The sequence below is a fragment of the Arachis ipaensis genome, chromosome B10, assembly GCF_059453495.1.
Source record: "Arachis ipaensis isolate K30076 ecotype BB chromosome B10, ASM5945349v1, whole genome shotgun sequence".
Taxonomy (NCBI): Eukaryota; Viridiplantae; Streptophyta; class Magnoliopsida; order Fabales; family Fabaceae; genus Arachis; species Arachis ipaensis.
In genome coordinates this window covers 111,713,411-111,733,464 of record NC_142435.1, presented here as the reverse complement: position 1 = coordinate 111,733,464, position 20,054 = coordinate 111,713,411, and the positions used below count along the sequence as shown (strand labels likewise).

Sequence of the window (20,054 nt, the reverse complement as noted above, 5' to 3'; positions counted from 1 at the left end):
CCGGAGCTGTTGTATTCAACTTGTTGGACTTGCTGCACTACTGATCCTTGGCCACCGGAGGGTGGGGGGGTACCTGCAAGAGACTCCGATGCTTAAGTTAGCACGGATATTAAGCAGGTTTTTACATAGAATCAGAGTATGAGTTATACCTGGGTGCTCCAGTGTATTTATAATGGTGTGATAGTGACCTTTTTAGATAAGATAAGTTAGTTATCTTTATCTTTTGAGTTGAGGTCAGCTTATCTTCAAGGGAACCGCCTTTATCTCTATAAGCTCGTACGGCCTGTGGATTTGGGTCGTGTTCCTCTGTTTGGGCCCTTTATTGGGCTCTCCTGTTGATTTGGCCAACCTCCTTGAGAAGAGGTCGGGTAGCCTGACCTGAAGAGGTCGGTCGCTTTGTCGCCAGTTGATGAGCGGATAATTTATACGCTTTTTGGCATTGTTTTTAGTATGTCTTTAGTAGGATCTAGTTACTTTTAGGGATGTTTTCATTAGTTTTTATGATAAATTCACATTTTTGGACTTTACTATGAGTTTGTGTGTTTTTCTGTGATTTCAGGTATTTTCTGGCTGAAATTGAGGGACTTGAGCAGAAATCAGATTCAGAGGTTGAAAAAGGACTGCTGATGCTGTTGGATTCTGACCTCCCTGCACTCAAAGTGGATTTTCTGGAGCTACAGAACTCGAAATGGCGCGCTTCCAATTGCGTTGGAAAGTAGACATCCAGGGCTTTCCAGCAATATATAATAGTCCATACTTTGGCCAAGAATTGACGACGTAAACTGGCGTTCAACGCCAGCCTTCTGCCCAAATCTGGCGTCCAGCGCCAGAAAAGGATCCAAAACCAGAGTTGAACGCCCAAACTGGCACAGAAACTGGCGTTCAACTCCACAAATGGCCTCTGCACGTGTAACACTCAGGCTCAGCCCAAACACACACCAAGTGGGCCCAGGAAGTGGATTTATGCATCAATTACTTACTCATGTAAACCCTAGTAGCTAGTTTATTATAAATAGGACCTCTTACTATTGTATTAGGAATCTTTGGTCTCAGTTTTAATCCATTGTTCATCTTAGGAGACTATTGATCACGTTTTAGGGGGCTGGCCATCTCGGCCATGCCTGGACCTTCACTTATGTATTTTCAACGGTAGAGTTTCTACACTCCATAGATTAAGGTGTGGAGCTCTGCTGTTCCTCAAAGATTAATGCAAAGTACTACTGTTTTTTATTCAATTCTTCTTATTTCTCTTCTAAGATATCCATTCGCACCCAAGAACGTGATGAAGGTGATGATTATGTGTGACGCTCATCATCCTTCTCCCTTATGAACGCGTGCCTGACAAACACTTCTGTTCTACATGAATTAAGCTAGAATGAATATCTCTTAGATCTCCTAACCAGAATCTTCGTGGCGTAAGCTAGAATGATGGCGGCATTCAAGAGAACTCGGAAGGTCTAAACCTTGTCTGTGGTATTCTGAGTAGGATTCAATGATTGAATGACTGTGACGAGCTTCAAACTCGCGATTGTTGGGCGTTAGTGACAGACGCAAAAGGAGGGTGAATCCTATTCCAGCATGATCGAGAACCGACAGATGAATAGCCGTGCCGTGACAGGGTGCGTGAGCATATTATTCACTGAGAGGAGGGGATGTAGCCACTGACAACGGTGATGCCCTTGCATAAAGCCAGCCATAGAAAGGAGTAAGACTGATTGGATGAAGATAGCAGGAAAGCAGAGGTTCAGAGGAACGAAAAGCATCTCCATTCGCTTATCTGAAATTCCTACCAATGATTTACATAAGTATCTCTATCTCTATTTTATTATATAATATTCAAAAACACCATTATCACTTTATATCTGCCTGACTGAGATTTACAAGGTGACCATAGCTTGCTTCATACCAACATTCTCCGTGGGATTCGACCCTTACTCACGTAAGGTATTACTTGGACGACCCAGTGCACTTGCTGGTTAGTTGTATCGAAGTTGTGACAATCATGAATTAAGATCAGAGCACCAAGCTTTGGAGCCATTACCAGGATTTGTTCGAGCCTGGAGATCACAATTTCGTGCACCACCAGTCATCCCAGGTCAGGTAGCTCGACCCAGGGTATGAACAATGCCCCTGCTTGAGCTCGGTCTTTTTGCTGAGGTCGAGTCTTTGACTTCTGTCCTTCTCTGGCGAAGCCGAACTCAAGCATTTTGTCGATTTCTTTCTTTGTAGAGTCTTTTTGAATGTGGAACGTTTTCCTTTAAAAGTGCGCGCTTTTATATCGGCGCTTTGGAAACGTGCGAGGGTTTAATACCCTCATTAATTGACTTCAAATGCCCCGTTTCCCTTGGTTTTATTTTGAATTTTGTCATCAGAAATGGTTTCTCTTCTTCGTTTCTCTTCGTAACTTCTCCCTTTACTCTCTCATTTTCTGTTTTTCCTTAGCGTTTCATAGTTTCTTCCTGCGACGCCTGCTCTTCTACTGCTTTCTGTGGAAAAGGAGTGATTCTGGGTTTCTCCTTCTGTCTTCTTCCGGCGAATTTTTTCCGTTCGAAGGGTGGCTCTATCGCTTCTTGCTCTTCAGCTTTCTTTCGAGGTTTTCTTCTATTTTCCAGGTTCGATTTTTCCTCCTCTGTCATTTTTATGCCTGTTTTGAGAAAGTTTTTATCTTAGTTGGGAAAAGTTTGGATCTTTCTACTTTCTGCTGTGCCTGATCACTGTGCGTTTCGTAGTTTCTTCATATTTTGCATGGTCTTTGTTGCTTTTCCTGTTGCTTGATACCTTTAGGGTTTTTGCATGTTGTGAAATGCTTTTGATTTTGAAGCTTTGGGAATGATAATTTTGTTTGATTCTGAAAAAAGGTTGCATCTTTGATGATTTTTGCCTGGTATGTTTGCTGTTGTTTCTTGCTGATAGACTGTAGGAAGATAATTTTCTGTTTTGTTTGTGTTTTGTCTTTCTCCTATGAAAAATGCTTGCTGTTTTGAGGTCTTCTATTCTTGTTTGCGGGATGCCGGGACGTAAGTAGATTTTTCTTGATACCTCACCTTGTTACTGCCTCCAAAGGATGCCCCAGGAGTTTTAGTTTGAGTCTTGGGGCTTCCTTTTTCTGTGTATTCGCCCGCCGAGATGTTTTTGAGTAATTCGTTCTTCTTTTCTTTTGTAGGGTTTAGTTGGCCTCATGTCTTCCTGAAATAACGTTGTAGAGATGCCTTCCCGGGTTCCTGAGGGTATAGCCAATTGGGTGGACTCGATGGTTCTTATGTGTGTCTCTCTGGTTGATTCTGAATTTTGTGCACAGCTTAGACAGTTTCATAGTGTTTGTAGTAATTCCAGTGATGAGAAGAACTATGAGCTTGTCCCTCCCTCTTCTGATGAAAGAGTCTGCTTTTCTACTCGGGTTATTGATGATCGCCCCTTCTTTTATGTTTATGATTTTTTCTTCGGTCCGCTGGGTATCACCCTTCCTTTTACTCCATTTGAAACCGATCTGTTATGGTCCTGTAATGTTGCCCCCTCTCAACTTCACCCCAATTCCTGGGGTTTCATAAAAATTTTCCAATTGTTGTGCAATGGTTTTAGTATTCCTGCTTCCCAATCTCTCTTTTTCTATTTGTTTGTCTTGACTAAGCCCGGTGTGGTAAAAAAGAAGTCAGCTTGGGTCTCCTTCCGTTCCACCCAGGGAAAGAAGGTCTTTTCCATGTTTGACGAGTCGTTCTGTGATTTTAAAAACTACTTTTTCAAAGTTCGAGCTGTTGAAGGAGCTCGCCCCTTTTTTCTGGATGAAAATGACGAACCTGCTTTTCCCTTGGAATGGCAAAAAGATGTGAGGGTCTCTAGATATGCGTGGGAAACGCTGGATGAGGCTAAACGAGCCTTCGTGACTGTCTTGGAAGATCACTGGGGTCATCCTCCCCATCTCGACACAGAAATTTCTAAACAATCCTTCTCTTCTTCAAACTGAACTGGGTATCTTGTGTTTATCTGTTTATGTTGCTTGTAGCTGTCTTTCTGACTTATCCGACTTGTAGCTTGACTTCTGTTTTATTTGCAGAGACAATGAAGAATAATGAAGCTATGAAAGCTTTTAAGAGGGCGTAGAGGGCGACTGTTGCTAGGAATATTGCGGCCAAGGCGGCTGGGGAGGGGTCCTCCCAAATCCGCGAGAAGCCATCAGTGCCGAGTTCTCCTGGGGTGAAGAAGATGGTCCCTACACCCCGAGTCCGTTTGGTGGATCCTCACCCTACTTCGGCCGCTCCATCTGTTGCTCCTCCCAATAAAAACAAAAAACAGCCGAGCCCTTTGACCTTGATGCTCCTGATTTCAATGCCATTGAGTTTGTGGATCAACAAATCGGTCCTTATGGCTCCCTCTCTACGGATGATGTGTCCATCCTCCATCACTTGGAATTTAAGGCCCAAAATCACGTAAAGATGGCGTCTATGGCGGCCGCCATATATCGGACTGCTCAGAATCTCCCTCTCCATGCCACTAAAGCATTTATGGAGGAGGCAAAACAAGAGTTTGATCGGATGAGGGAGTTGAAGGAGAAACTTGAGGTAAAGGTAGCCAAACTGGAGAAGGACTTAGAGAACGAGAAGGCGAGTTCTCAATCACTGGCAGCTTCTTTGAGGTTGGCTGAGGACACAGCCATGATGCACAAGGATAGTTACGTTACATCCTATTGGGAGATGTTGCGTCTGAGGGGGGAGCTCGACAGTGTCCGGGAAGATTATTCTGAGCTCCAAAGTCATCTCGTTGGCAGTGTGACTGCTGCTTACGAGAACTTGAAGGAGCAAGTTCGGTTTATTACTCCCGAAGCCGATCTCACTCCCTTTAGCTTGGACAACATTGTCAGGGATGGCAAGATTGTCCCTGATGATGGGGATGATGATGATGAGGTCGATCCCCTCCCTGTGTCTTCTGCCAAGGCGTCAGCGCCTATTGTTCCTCCTGCCAAGGTCGACCCTCCTGCTTCTGATCCTGACTGTCAGATTTTAAACTGGGACGATGGTACTGTGGATGCTGTTCCCCTCCAGGCTCGCCCTCCTTCTCCTCAGACTGATGCTGCTAAGAAGCCTTCTAACCTTTAGCTGATTTATGTTGGATATTTTTGTAGTTGGCCCGGCTTGTGGGCTTTAAAACTCTTTAGTTTATTTTATTGACACTCTTTCTGGTTGCTTGTTTAGCAACATTATTTAAAAACACAACGAATAGCTTCTGAGCTTTTGGGTCTGACCCTGAGGCTTTTACGTCACATTTGCTTGCGCCTATCTTGGCTTCTTTGAGGGCTTGTTGTCGATGTGTGGATCCGATTTAACAATCCATGCCCGACTTCTTTATCTTTTTCCAAGTAGTCGACCGATGTCGATCTTTTTCAAGTATTTAGAGTAATCTTCCTTTTTGGACCTTGGTCAGGTCTCTTTTAGAGATTACTTTTATAACCGATTTGTGGGAGACCGACTTCTTTATGTTGATCTCTTCTAAGTTACTTCATAATCCTCTTTCTTGGACCTTTGTCAGGTCTCTTTCAGGGATTACTTTTATAACTTTCCGTTGTAGGAGACCGACTTCTTTGTGTTGATCTCTTCTAAGTTACTTCGTAATCCTCTTTTTTGGACCTTTGTCAAGTCTTTTTTAGGGATTACTTTTATAACTTTCCGTTGTAGGAGACCGACTTCTTTATGTCGATCTCTTCTAAGTTACTTCGTAATCCTCTTTCTTGGACCTTTGTCAGTTCTCTTTCAGGGATTACTTTTCTAACATTTCGTTGTAGGAGACCGACTTCTTTGTGTCGATCTCTTCTAAGTTACTTCGTAATCCTCTTTCTTGGACCTTGGTCAGGTCTCTTTCAGGGATTACTTTTGTAACTTTTCGTTGTAGGAGACCGACTTCGTTAGGTCGATCTCTTTCTAGGTTATTTTTGTAATAATCTTTCTTGGACCTTTATCAGGTCTCTTTCAAGGATTACTTTTATAACCCTTTTTATTTTGGGCTGACTTTGTTAGGTCGAGACCTTCTAAGTTAAAGTAATCCTCTTTAATAGGGTTGGCCAGACCTCTTTCCAGGGTTTACTTATAACTTGGGTTGACTTAGTCCGACTTCTGGACGTCGGCCAGTCTTTAAGTTATTATTTTAGCTATCCATAAGACCTCGTCAGGTTCTTTTTTGGATTGCTTTCGATAACTTCTTACATTATTCTGTGTTCATTTTTGCCAATTTGTAGAAAGTGGTTGGCATCTTTAGATCGTCCTTTGGGTGAATCGCGCTTTCACCTTTATCAGACGGTTTGTCTTTATCGTGGTCGTGCAGTGAAATTGTTTTTCACTTTCTGCCGACCTGTCGCTTTATAATCGGACGATGAATTCTTCAGATTAATGCGTCTTGAATTCTTGTAGAAATATCTAAATAAACTTTATTCGAAGTAAAAGTGCAAAATATATACATGTGGGAATTTTTTCATCCCTTCAGGTCGGATAGTGTCTGGGTCTCAACTTGGTGCCTCATTAAAAAAACTTTTTCAGGAAAAAGAGTGCATCCAATAATGAGATCTGTTACCTTGCTAACTGTAGTACCTTCTTAGGTTGCAAGCATGCCATGACCTGGGAAGCTCTCGTCCGTTGAGTTCGGACAGTCTGTAATAGCCCTTCCCGAGTACTTCTACAACTCGGTAGGGTCCTTTCCAGTTTGCTGTCAACTTTCCTTCTCCTGGTTGAGTTGTTCCGATATCATTTCAGATTAAGATGAGATCATTCTCTGCGAAACTTCTCGGCACTACCCTTTGATTATATCTGAAAGCCATCCGTCGTTTTAGTGCTTCTTTCCTGATCCGGGCTCTTTCTTGAATTTCAGGTAGTAGGTCGAGTTCTTCCCTCTAAATTTGGGAGTTGGCTTCTTCGTTGTAGTGGACCACTCTGGATGACCCTTCCTCGATCTCTACTGGGATCATTGCCTCCACTCCATATGCTAGTCGAAATGGTGATTCATTTGTGGTGGAGTGTGGCATTATTCGATATGCCCATAGGACTTGTGGAAGTTCTTCGGCCCAAGCTCCCTTTGCATCTTGTAGTCTCCGTTTCAACCCAGCCAATATGACTTTGTTGGTGGCTTTGGCCTGTCCATTGGCTTGAGGGTGTTCGACAGAGGTGAATTGGTGCTTTATATTTAAGTCGGCTACTAGTCTCCTGAAGCCTGTGTCTGTGAATTGGGTGCCATTGTCCGTGGTGATAGAGTGTGGAACCTCAAACCTTGTGACAATGTTTCTATATAGGAATTTCCAGCTTCTTTGAGCGGTGGCATTGGCTAGGGGCTCTGCCTCAATACATTTTGTGAAATATTCTACCCCTACTATGAGAAATTTAACTTGTCCTGACCCCTGGGGGAAGGGGCCAAGAAGGTCGAGCCCCCACCTTGCAAACGGCCAAGGGAAAGTTACACTGATGAGCTCTTCTGGTGGGGCAATGTGAAAGTTGGTGTGTTTCTGACATGGTGAGCATGTCTTTACAAATTCTGTAGCTTCTTTCTGTAGAGTTGGCCAATAAAACCCCGCCCGGAGCACTTTTTTGGCTAGAGCTCGTGCTCCGAGGTGATTGCCACAAATGCCGCCGTGTACTTCTTCTAACACTTCCTTTGTGTGGGAGGTCGGTACGCATTTCAGTAATGGTACTGAGATCCCCCTTTTGTACAGGATGTTGTTTATAATGGTGTAGTACTGTGCCTCCCTTTTTAGCCTTTTTGCCTCTTTTTCTTCTGTGGAGAGTGTTCCTACTCTGAGGTAGTTAATTTTGGGAGTCATCCATCCTTGGTCCTGGTTTGTTATGGCTAGGACTTTTTCCTCTTCTGAGATTGACGGGTTCTGTAACATTTCCTGGATGAGGCTTCTATTGTTGCCCCCTGGTTTGGTGCTGGCTAGTTTCGAGAGTGCGTCAGCTCGGGCATTTTGTTCTCGGGGTATGTGGTATATCTTATATTCCCCGATTTGTCTGAGTTGTTGCTTGGTCTTATCTAAATACCTTTTCATGGTGGGATCTTTGGCTTGGTAGCTCCCTGTTATTTGTGATGTGACAACTTGTTAATCGCTGTAGATGTTGAGTTTCCAAGCTCCAACTTCTTCAGCCAGCTTCAAACCAGCTAGCAGTGCTTCGTATTCTGCTTGGTTATTCGAAGCCGGGAACCCGAACTTGAGGGAGAGCTCAACTTGGGTTCCCTGGTTGCTTTCTATTATCACTCCTGCACCGCTTCTAGTTTTATTTGAAGAACCGTCCACATAGAGATTCCACTCTGTGAGGGTTTTTAGGGCATCTGTGAATTCTGCGATAAAATCGGCCAGATATTGTGACTTAATGGCCGTCCAAGCTTCATATTGGAGGTCGAACTCTGACAACTCGACTGCCCATTGTAGAATTCTACCTGCTAAATCTGTTTTCTGCAATATTCCTTTCAAGGGCTGGTTGGTGCGAACTTTGATGGTGTGGGCCTGGAAGTAAAGGCGGAGTCGTCTAGATGTTAGAATGAGAGTATATGCAAATTTTTCTATTTTCTGGTAGTTCAGCTCGGATCCCTGTAGTGCTTTATTAATGAAGTAGACGGGTTGTTGTCCGTCTTCGTCTTCTCTGACTAGTGCTGACGCTACTGCCCGGCTTCCTACTGCGAGATATAATATGAGTGGTTCTCCTTTTTGTGGTCGGGAGAGGATAGGTGGCTATCCTAAGAACTTTTTAAAGTCTTGGAAGGCTTGCTCACATTCTGTCGTCCACTCGAACTGCCTTCCCTTTCTTAAAGTAGCATAGAAGGGGAGAGATCTTATCGCAGCTCCTACTAAGAATCGGGATAGGGCTGCCAATCTCCCGTTGAGTTGCTGCACTTCTTTGACACAGGTTGGGCTCTTCATGTTGAGTATGGCCTGACATTTGTCCGGATTTGCTTCAATTCCTCTTTGTGTGAGCATGAAACCTAAGAATTTGCCTGCTTCTACCGCAAAGGTGCATTTTGCTGGATTGAGTCGCATGTCATGCTTCCTTATGGTGTCGAATACTTGGGCCAGGTCGGACAATAATGTCTCTTCACTTTGTGTTTTTATTAACATGTCGTCGACGTAGACTTCCATGATCTTTCCGATGTGATCCGAGAAGACTTTATTCATTAGCCTTTGATAAGTAGCTCCCGCGTTCTTGAGACCGAAAGGCATCACAATGTAGCAGTAGTTTGCTTTCGGTGTTAGGAACGAGGTCTTTTCTTGATCTGGTGGATACATGGGGATCTGATTGTATCCCGAGTATGCATCTATAAACGAGAGATATTTATATCCGGAGGAAGCGTCTACCAGAGCGTCGATATTTGGGAGTGGGTAAGGGTCCTTTGGACAAGCCTTGTTGAGATCGGTGTAATCGGTGCACATTCGCCACTTCCCATCTGATTTTTTCACCAAGACAACGTTGGCTAGCCATAGTGGGTATTTGACTTCTCTTATGAATCCTGCTTCCAGTAGTGCATGTACTTGTTCTTCCACAGCCTAGGATCGTTCTGGCCCAAGTTTTCTTCGTCTTTGCTGTACCGGTCGAGATCCTGGATAGATCGCCAACTTATGACACATCAGCTTAGGATCTATGCCAGGCATATCTACGGCTTTTCATGCAAAGAGATCGACATTATCTCGCAGGAACTGTATTAGTAATTCCTTTGAGTCTCCTTTTAGGATTGTGCCGATATTGGTTATTTTTTCCGAGGTGTCCCCGATCTGAATCTTTTCTATCTCACCCTCTGGCTGGGGATGAAGTTCTTCTCGTCGTTGAACTCCGCCCAGCTCGATTGTGTGGAACTCTTCTCATTTGCCTCTGAGGTTTAGGCTTTCGTTGTAACAGCAACGTGCCATTTTTTGATCTGCTTTTATCGTGGCTATCCCCTTTGGTGTTGAGAATTCATACATAGGTGTGGGGTCGAAACTATCGCGCCGAGTTCGTTGAGTGTTGTCCGACCTATGAGAGCATTGTAAGCTGAACTTACGTCGACCACAATGTAATCTATTTTGAGGGTCCTGGATTGGTTCCCTCTTCCGAAGGTTGTGTGTAGTGGTATGTATCCTAGTGGTCGAACCGGGGTGTCTCCTGGTCCAAACAGACTGTTTGGATATGCTTGAAGTTCTTTTTCCTCCAAGCCGAGTTTATCAAAGGCTGTTTTGAATAAGATGTCGGCAGAACTCCCTTGGTCTATTAAGGTGCGGTGTAGGTTGGCGTTTGCTAATATGATGGTGATGACCATGGGATCGTCGTGTCCTGCGATGACGCCGGATGCATCCTCTTTAGTGAATGTTATTGCTGGGATGTTGAGTGCTTCCTCCTTTCCTTCGACATGATATACTTCTTTGAGATATCTTTTGCGAGAGGATTTGGAGATCCCACCTGCTGTGAATCCGCCATGTATCATGTGGACATGTCTTTCTGGTGTCCGAGGTGATCGTTCTGTTCGTTCAGTATCCTCATCTCTTCCTCTCTTTCTTTGATCATCATCTCGGGTGGCCAGGAATCGATCTAACTTTCCTTCTCTCACTAATTTTTCTATGATATTTTTTAAGTCGAAACATTCGTTTGTAGAGTGTCCTCGGACTCGGTGGTATTCACAATATTCTTTCCGGTTTCCTCCTCCCTTTTTGCCTTTGAGTGGCCGTGCTGGGGGGATTTTTTCTGTATGGTATACTTCTTTGTATATCTCGACCAGGGATGCCCTGAGAGGAGTGTAATTATGGTACTTTTTGATTTTCTCCCCTTGTCGATCTTGATGCGGGTGGAAACTGTCTCTCAACAAATTTCCTTCGGCAAGTGTACCGAATTTGTCGTCAAGTAAAAACTCACAATAGAGTGAGGTCGAATCCCACAGGGATTGATTGATCAAGCAACTTTAATTAGAAGAATGTTCTAGTTGAGCGAATCCAGAATTTGGGTTGAGAGTTGCAGAAAATAAAATGGCGGGAATGTAAATAACAGAAAAGTAAATGCTAGAATTAAAGGACTGGAAGTAAATGACTGAAGGTAAATTGCAGAATTGTAAATGGGAATGGGGAATTTGCTCATAAAAGTAAATGGCAGAAATTAAAGAGAATGGGTAAGATCAGAGATGGGGAGTTCATTGTGCTCAGGAGATGTTGCAATTCTCCGGATCAAGTTCATTTTCATCTCTTCCTCAATCAATGCACTCGTTGATCTCCTTGGCAATCTTAATTGATTGAATTACAATTTCTTGCAATTCAATCTCTCAAACCTTGATCAATAGCCAATTCCTTGGTCAATTGCTCATGAGAAGAGATGAAGTATGGTCACTGATTATACCATATGCATTTCCCAAATCAAGTATTGAGAGGGTTATAGTCACATACCCATCCAAACCCAATTTGGTCCAGCATGAGAAAGCATTTCTAGCTTGATCTCTTCATTCTTCTTTCAAGGTTCAGAAGAGATCTAAGTTTGAATAGCTTCTTTTCCAAGATAACTACTCAATTGGATGAAGATCGAAAGCTTTCAAGTAAAATCAAGAGAAAAGATAGAAGAAGAATAATGAAAATTAGTATTGATCCATCAAATTACAACAGAGCTCCCTAACCCAATGAAAGGGGTTTAGTTGTTCAAAGCTCTAGAAAATGAAAACAAAGATGGAGAATACATCATAAAACTAGAAGAATGCAGAGAAGGTAAAATACAGAGAGTAGTTCTCTTTTTCCCCTCTTTTTAGAACTCCCTAAAAAATTCAAAGCTACTCCTATATATACTACTTTTCTCAGCTTCTAGTTGGCTCTTCAAGTCTTGGGCCTTTGGATCTTGAGTTTGAAGCAGTTCTCTTCTTCATTTGGGCTTGGCTTTACTTGCAGAGAGAAAGTGTGAAGTGGGCAGAGACTTTAGCTCAGGACGTTAGGGGTGTTAACGTTTAGTGAAAATATAAGTTCGAGAACGTTAGTGACAATCAACTTTCTCACTAACGTTCCTAAGTGAAAGCCACGTTAACTTCAACGTTAGTGGCACAAATGTTGCCACTAACGTTGCCTCTAAGTCCTTCGCACACGTTATTGAGACTTAACATTCCCAATAACTTTGAAAAGACCCCTTTGTTCCCACGTTAGAGCCCACATTAACTTAGTTAACGTGGCTCTTTAACGTGGGCTTGCCATCCTTCGAGAACGTTAGTAACACTCAACATTGTCACTAACGTTCCAAGGTGCCCCTATGTCTCACGTTAGAGTCCACGTTAACTAGGTTAACGTGGCTTCTAACGTGGCCATGCTTAGCCATCCTCAACGTTAGTGACAATGTTGAATGTCACTAACGTTGGCGTTTCTTTCACTCATCAATGTTAGCTTCCACGTGGAAGTTAACGTGGCTCCTTGGGGGGGTTGTGTGGTTGCTTCCAACGTTAGCGACAATGTTGGGTGTCACTAACGTTGTCGACCACTCTTGCTTCTTACATTAGCTCCCACGTTAACCAAGTTAACGTGGGAGTTAACGTGGTATGTTTCTCCTTAGGCCAACGTTAGTGACAATGTTGAATGTCACTAACGTTGGCATTTCTTCCCCCCTTTTAACGTTAGAGGCCACGTTAACTAAGTTAACGTGCACTCTAACGTGGCCACTTATGAGCATTTGCCAACGTTAGTGACAATGTTAAGTGTCACTAACGTTGGCTCAACTTCCCCTCTCCACGTTAGAGTTCACGTTAACTTAGTTAACGTGACTCTTAACTTGGTCAATGATGGCTTCGAGAGCGTTATTGGCAATCACTTTTCTCATTAACTTTGCAAGTTACCTCCCATTCCTTGCTTCCTTTGGTCCTGAAATCAAGCAATAGAGTGCATCAAAGTTCTAGTCCAAGTCATGGGCAATGCAACATATAATTTGTCACTAAACTCATGCAAAATCCTCATAAAATAATGTAAAATGCACAATGTATGCTTGAATCAAGGTGTAAGTGAATATCTACCCAAAACTAGCTTATTTCCTAAGGGAATGCATGAAACTAACCTAAAAACAGTAAAGAAAAGGTCAGTGAAACTGGCCAAGATTCCCTGGCATCACAACACCAAACTTAAAGCTTGCTTGTCCCTAAGCAAGTACTGGAACAAGAGAATGATGAATGGAATGCCAAGAGAGATGAGTCATTCTTGTGGAAGTCATATCACTGATTTTATGGTGGTTTCATGCATAGCAACTTAGGTTCATTCCTTTACTAGCTTTCAGACCTTTATCATGTCCTAAAACACTCACTTTGCTTACATCCCATGAGACTTTTATTCATTGATCCCTTTATTGTCATTTCAGAGCTTATTGGTGTTCTTAGGCTAAGTGCTCTGTAAGGGGGCAACTTTTTAAGATAAGCTTTCAGCTAACACTCCCAAACCAGTTGGTTCAAGGTGCTAGGTGTTGAAGCACCCCTAAGGACTTACTCCCTCAAGTCTCTCCCCCATACATACACACCACAGGCATATAGTTCATTTATTTTCCTTCTTGAGACCTTGGTGTCCAGTACCTCTTTGGGTTACTAAATGCTCTGTGGTGAGGGTTACTCTTGATAATGGACTTTCAGCTGATAATCCCGGGTTAGTTAACCCAAGTTACCAAGTGATAAAGCACCCCTAAGAGCTTATTCATCCAAGTAGATCCCTCACACAGGAACACCACAGACACATATCTTAAGATCAAAACCATTGGTGCCTAGCCTTATTACTTACTCTTTTTTCTTTTATTTTTCCACTTTCATTATTCTTTTCTCTTTCTCTTATTAGGATCTTGTCATATACTTAGTCTCATGAGTATATTCAAAGCAAAGTATTCAGGCCAGATAGTTGTCATCCCACCTTATGGTTGAACCAACTTAGCTAACTTATGATCATACCACAAACTCATGAATGTACTCCATAGTATGAACTCCACTCTGGTCTTTTGAAACATAAACATTCTCTCTTCATTTGATTTAAAGGGACAAGCATACAAGTAAGTTAAGGAGGATGCAGTGACATAAAGACTAGCACACATACACCTATTCAGAAAGAAAACTTAAAAGACAGAATTTAAAAAGATTTAAACATAACATGGAAGCAAGTTCTATTTCATACAAGATCTTCCTTATTTAAAACACAGAGAAAGGTGGAATAAAGAAGGAACTCCACCACCTTTTAATGTTGTGGATGTCCATGCTCTTTTCCTTACTTGTCCTCCTTGTTTCCTCTTGCATTTCCTTGCATCCGTGCCAATCTTGCTTGCTTCCAATCCTCAAGTGCCTTCCTCACTGACTCATGACTCTCTTCCACCCTTTGTCTTTCCTCTCGTGCTAATTCATCCTTCATTTCTTCATACCTGGCTATTCTTGGATGCAGTATTGGCAGCTGTCCCACTAAGTATCCGAGCCTGGCTTGAGTGTTTATGTGATGTCCTGTCTCGCTCATGTAAACTCCTTCTGCGAATGCCCTTTGCTCGTCTAATAGTTCTGCCTGTTCTATTTGTCTTCGATGCATCTCATGTATGTGTGCCCTTTGATGTGCTTGGATGTTGATTAGCCTCTGGATGGATTCTTGTTGCTCGTTTTGCCTTTGTTCCATCCTGTTGAATGTTTCTCCCCATTGTTATCCTTGACTTAGTTGTTGTTCCATCATTTGCCTTTGCCACTCACCTTGCTGAGTCATCCATCTTGAGAGTGCTTCCTCTTGCTGCCCCATCATCTGTAGTTGAAGCTCTTTCTGTGCTCCTTGGCTTTCCAAATATTGTCTAGACAAGCCATCAATGGCTTCCTGCAATTGGTGCATGTCCAAGGTCTGTTGTGCTTGACCCTCTAAGACTTGTCCTTCCACTACTTGAGGGGCTGTCCTCTTCCTTTGCTTCCGTTGAGGCAAAGGGGATGCTGCAGCATTCATCCTTCGTACAGTTATTGGGATGCCTTCCTTTATCCACATGGGGTTCTCATCTTCAAAAACCACCCCAGCTTTCTTGCATATTCGGTAAATAGTGCTGGGGTAACCTAACGTTCCTCTTGAGTCGCTTTTCTCTGCCATCTTTCTAATACCTTCAGCTATGAGTTCATGGACCTTGATTTCTCTTCCCTTCAGTATACAGTGCACCATTGTGGCTCTCTTGACATTCACCTCCGAGTTGTTTGCAGCTGGGAGAATAGACCTTCTCACTAGCTCAAACCACCCCTTGGCTTCAGGAGTGAGATCTGTTCTCTTGATGAACTTTGGTTTATTTCCCGCACCCCTTTCCTAGTCAGCTCCTGGTACACAAATATCTTGCAGAATCTGGTCATAATTGGGGTTGTCCAATCTTGAGTGATAGCTTTCTTCTTCAAACTGTATAGACCGTAACTTTAATGCCCTCATGACACTCATGGGACCAAAGTCCACCATCTTTCCTCTCACAAAGCTTGTATAAGACTCATCCTTCTTATCATATCGAACCGCATTTGCATAAAATTCTCTTATGAGGTTTGCATTCACCTTAATGATCGGGTCAGTGAGGAGCTCCCATCTTCTCCTTTCTATCTTCTCTGTGATTTCGGGGCACTCAGTCTTTTTAACTTGAAATCCCAGCTCATAAATAATTTCCTTATCAACCATCCACCCGTATTGCAATGCATGATGCAAGCTTCTAAATCTCTTTTCATCATATGGGTGTTCTTCCATGGGTTCCTTTCCCTTCCTTCTTTTAGAACCCGAAGACACCATGAATGATAGTTAATATGTGAAGGTGGCAAAGTTGTGGAGATTTTTGGTTGTTTAGGGTTTTATTGCAATGAAGAGAGTGAGGTGGGAAAAAGGTTTTTAATGGGGTAGGGAGTGTCTTGTACCAAAATGGAGAGTGGTGAAGATTGGGTAATGACAATGAAGGTGGGTACGGAACAAGGGTCATTTATATAGAGAAGTTGTGAGAGAATGGAGGGTGTGGATTGATGGAGTGGTTACTTGATGGACGGTTGGGGAGATGCATGGATAAAAGACAAGGATCATCACTTTATGAATGAGATTGCTCGGTCTTTCAGGGGTTCCATTTTTCCAATGTTGCATGGCAACATTTTCCAATGTATTCCCTTTTTAGAACAAGTGTGTAGCCCTTCCTTTTGTAGTGTCCGATCCTTCTTTGTTTAGTTGTCCAATCCATCCCTTTTAATGCTTCTTTTCTTTTCCTATAAAGATAACATAAGGAAAGTGAGACATAATATCAAAAAGACAATTTAGCCTTTACGGCTATAATTAACTAACTAAGTGTGTGTCCCTTTATGCATTTTGGTGGCACCATGGGGTGACACCAAACTTAGTTTGAAGCATTGTGATGAAAAATTTTGTTCAAAGCTCCCAAGATTAGCATGCATCTTGGTTTGCTTTGAACACCAAACTTGTTCCTCACTATATACTGCACAATAAGGACATCACCAAGTTTGGGTTAGAATTTATGAATATTGCTTTTTTTTTACTATTTTTTAAAAACATATAAAACATGGGTTGCCTCCCATGAAGCGCTTCTTTAGCGTCATTAGCTTGACGTTTTTCCCTCATCAGGGTGGTTGGTAGTGCTTAAAGTCCTCCCCTCTTGCTGTGGACTTATATCCATTGGTTGGATCAATGATTTCTACATGTTCCAGGGAAAGAACTCTGTTGATAGTGAAGACCTTAGGTAACTGAGATGGTACAGTGGGGAGATTAGGGGTAATATCTGGGAAGTAAGCTGAGACAACTCTATCCCCTGGAGAGAAGTCTTCCGTAGGGATCTTCTTGTTCCTCCACCTCCTTGGTACCTTCTTCTTTGTTTCTTTTGAGATTGCCTTGCCCTCGGTGACCTCTTTTTCTAAAGGAGTTGTGATGCTTTCTTTACCTGCCTCTAGAGGTTTAGGTTCCTCCAATTTTTCCTTGAGCTATGGCAATTGCTGTTTTCCTTGTTTATCAATTAAGGGGATCTCAGAATGAACTGGCTGTGCTTCAGTGCTTGTCTCCTCTTTCAGTGTCTCATTATCATTTGTGCTTAGTTCCTTGTCCTCTTGATCTGTTTCTTGTGAGAGTTTGAAAACATTGAAGCTGAGTCGTTCATCATGGATTCTCAATATTAGCTCCCCTTTCTCTACATCGATAAGTGCTCTGGCCGTAGCTAGGAATGGTCTTCCCAATATGATTGGGTGAGTGTGACTCTCTTCCATGTCCAGGATGACAAAGTCTGTTGGGAGAAAGTATTTCCCAACCTTTAGCAACACATTTTCCACCACTCCTATTGCTTGCTTTTGAGTTTTGTCAGCCAGTCTGATGATTACATCTGTGGGCATTATCTCATTGATCTGCAGCCTCTTCACCAGGGATAAGGGCAGTAAGTTGATGCTGGCCCCCAGATCACATAGTGCTCTATCGAACATAGTTTTACCTATGGCACAAGGGATGTGAAAACTCCCTGGGTCTCTTCTTTTTGTAGGCAACTCAGGTTGAATAATGGCACTACATTCCTTGTTCATCACTATAGTCTGGCCTCCTTTGAGTGAGCTTTTCCTGGGAAGAAGTTCCTTCATATACTTGATGAATGCAGGCATTTGTTGAATTGCCTTGATGAATGGTATGTTTACATGCAGAGATGCAAACAGGTCTAGGAACCTTGAGTATATTCTCTTTCCCACATCACCATTGAGCAGTTGAGGGAAGGGTGCATAGAGCTTCAGCAGCTCTTGTTGTGAGATTTCTGGTTCTTGGTGATCTCTATCCTCCTCCTTTGTTGAGTTATCTTCAGGTTGTTCGAAAAGTTTGTCTTGCTTGTCTTCAGTCTCTTGATCACTTGTAGTGACCATTTTGCAATCTTCCCATCTTACTTTCTTTGCTCTCCTTTGGGGTTTTTCTCCGTGTCACTTGGGAAGCCATCAGTAGGTTTGGGAATCTTCTCAGTTAAACATCCCACTTGGAATTCCAGCTTCCTAATGGTCTCTCCCTGGTTCTTAATATTGGCTCGCACCTCCTCTTTGAACACCTTATTTTCTTGAATCTCTTGGCATATTCCTTCAAGTAAGGTTTCAATCTTAGAGAGCTTGTCATCAAGTGATGGTTGATTCAGAGCAGATGTGCTGTTTTGGTTTTGATAGGCTTGTGGAGAAGTGTTGTTGTGGGGGTGTTGAGATGTCCTTTGTGTGAATTGTTGGTGAGCTGCATTGTTGTTGGAGTTGTAACATCTCTGGTCTTGGTTTTGATCTTGCTGACTTCCCCACCCAAAGTTTGGGTGGTTTCTCCATCCAGGGTTGTAGGTCTTGGAGTATGGATCATAGTTTTGCCTTGGTGAATTCCCAATGTAGTTGGCTTGCTCCTGACTACCCTCTGCTTCTTCATTCACTCCTTCTTGGGTTGTTGATGAAGTGGAGATTGCTGCTACTTGGTTCCTCTCCATCTTCTTGGTAAGGTTAGCCAGCTGTTGGGTAATGAGCTTGTTTTGGGCCAACAGAGCATCTACATTGTTTAGCTCCATTACTCCTCTTGTGTTCCCTCTTTCGGAAGCATAGAAGTAGTCGTTCTCTGCTACTGTTTCAATAACATCTATGGCTTCCTCAATAGTCTTCTTCTTGTTCAAAGATCCTCCTGATGAATGGTCTACGGCCTTCTTTGACTCATAAGAGAGCCCTTCATAGAAAATGTGCAGCTGCACCCATTTGTTGAACATATCTGGTGGGCACCTCCTTGTTAGGTCTTTAAACCTCTCCCATGCTTCATATAGAGTCTCACCATCTTGTTGCCTGAAAGTTTGGACCTCAACTCTCAGCCTATTGATTCGTTGAGGAGGGTAAAATCTTGCTAAGAATTTGTTCACCACGTCTTCCCAAGTTGTCAAGCTTTCCCTTGGGAAAGATTCCAGCCACTTGGCTGCTTTGTCCCTGAGTGAGAATGGAAATAAGAGCAGTCTATAGGCGTCAGGATGAACACCATTAGACTTCACTGTGTCACATATTCTTAGGAAGGTGGTTAAATAAAGATTGGGGTCTTCTTGAACACCTCCTCCAAACGAACAGTTGTTCTGAACAAGGGTGATGAGCTGTGGTTTAAGTTCAAAGTTGTTGACATGGATTGTTGGCTTTTGGATGCTACTTCCACAATTTCCTGGGTTTGGATTGATGTAAGAGCCCAAAACTCTTCTATCCTCCCCAGCATGATTTGCTCTACCTCATCCCCCGTGGTTGTGATCCTCCTTTCATGATGGTTTTCCATGTTGTCTTCCATGTTTGGTTCAAAGAATTCCTCTTCTTCCTCAGCACCAACCACTTTCTTTCCTCTTGCCTCCCTCCTTAATCTAAGGAGGGTCCTCTCAGGTTCAGAATCGAAGGAAGTTGAAGCCCCGCTTCTTCTCCCTGTCATACAACCATCAAGTGCAAGCAAGAAAAGATAGGTGCAGAAAGTATTTTTGTCAGAATTACTGTTAGTTGTGGGTGATGCAATATATCAAACAGTTAGTGGGTTAGCAAATAGAATTTGAAAATAACAAAGAAAAACAAAAGAGTAGAGGGGGAAGGGAAAAAGTTTAACTAAAACAGAAAGTAAATCACTCAAACAAAAAATGAAATTCACAAAATAAAAATGCTCAATCTAGTGATCTTCCAATTTAATCATTGTTGATGCACAATCAATCCCCGGCAACGGCACCATAAACTTGATGCGGGTGGAAACTGTCTCTCAACAAATTTCCTTCGGCAAGTGTACCGAATTTGTCGTCAAGTAAAAACTCACAATAGAGTGAGGTCGAGTCCCACATGGATTGATTGATCAAGCAACTTTAATTAGAAGAATGTTCTAGTTGAGCGAATCTAGAATTTGGGTTGAGAGCTGTAGAAAATAAAATGGCGGAAATGTAAATAACAGAAAAGTAAATGCTAGAATTAAAGGACTGGAAGTAAATGACTGAAAGTAAATTGCAGAATTGTAAATGGGAATGGGGGATTTGCTCATAAAAGTAAATGGCAGAAATTAAAGAGAATGGGTAAGATCAGAGATGGAGAGTTCATTGGGCTCAGGAGATGTTGCAATTCTCCGGATCAAGTTCATTTTCATCTCTTCCTCAATCAATGCACTCATTGATCTC

At 42.6% G+C, this 20,054-nt stretch overlaps 1 non-coding gene and 1 pseudogene across 1 annotated transcript; one reads left to right on the top strand and one right to left on the bottom strand.

Moving 5' to 3' along the window:
• LOC148581320 (uncharacterized) overlaps nucleotides 1-20,054 on the bottom strand; it is an 88,936-nt pseudogene that overhangs the window by 23,083 nt on the left and 45,799 nt on the right.
• On the top strand, nucleotides 18,640-18,746 carry LOC148581321 (small nucleolar RNA R71). The gene has a single exon (XR_015896600.1). It is a non-coding gene; the product is annotated as a small nucleolar RNA R71 (small nucleolar RNA).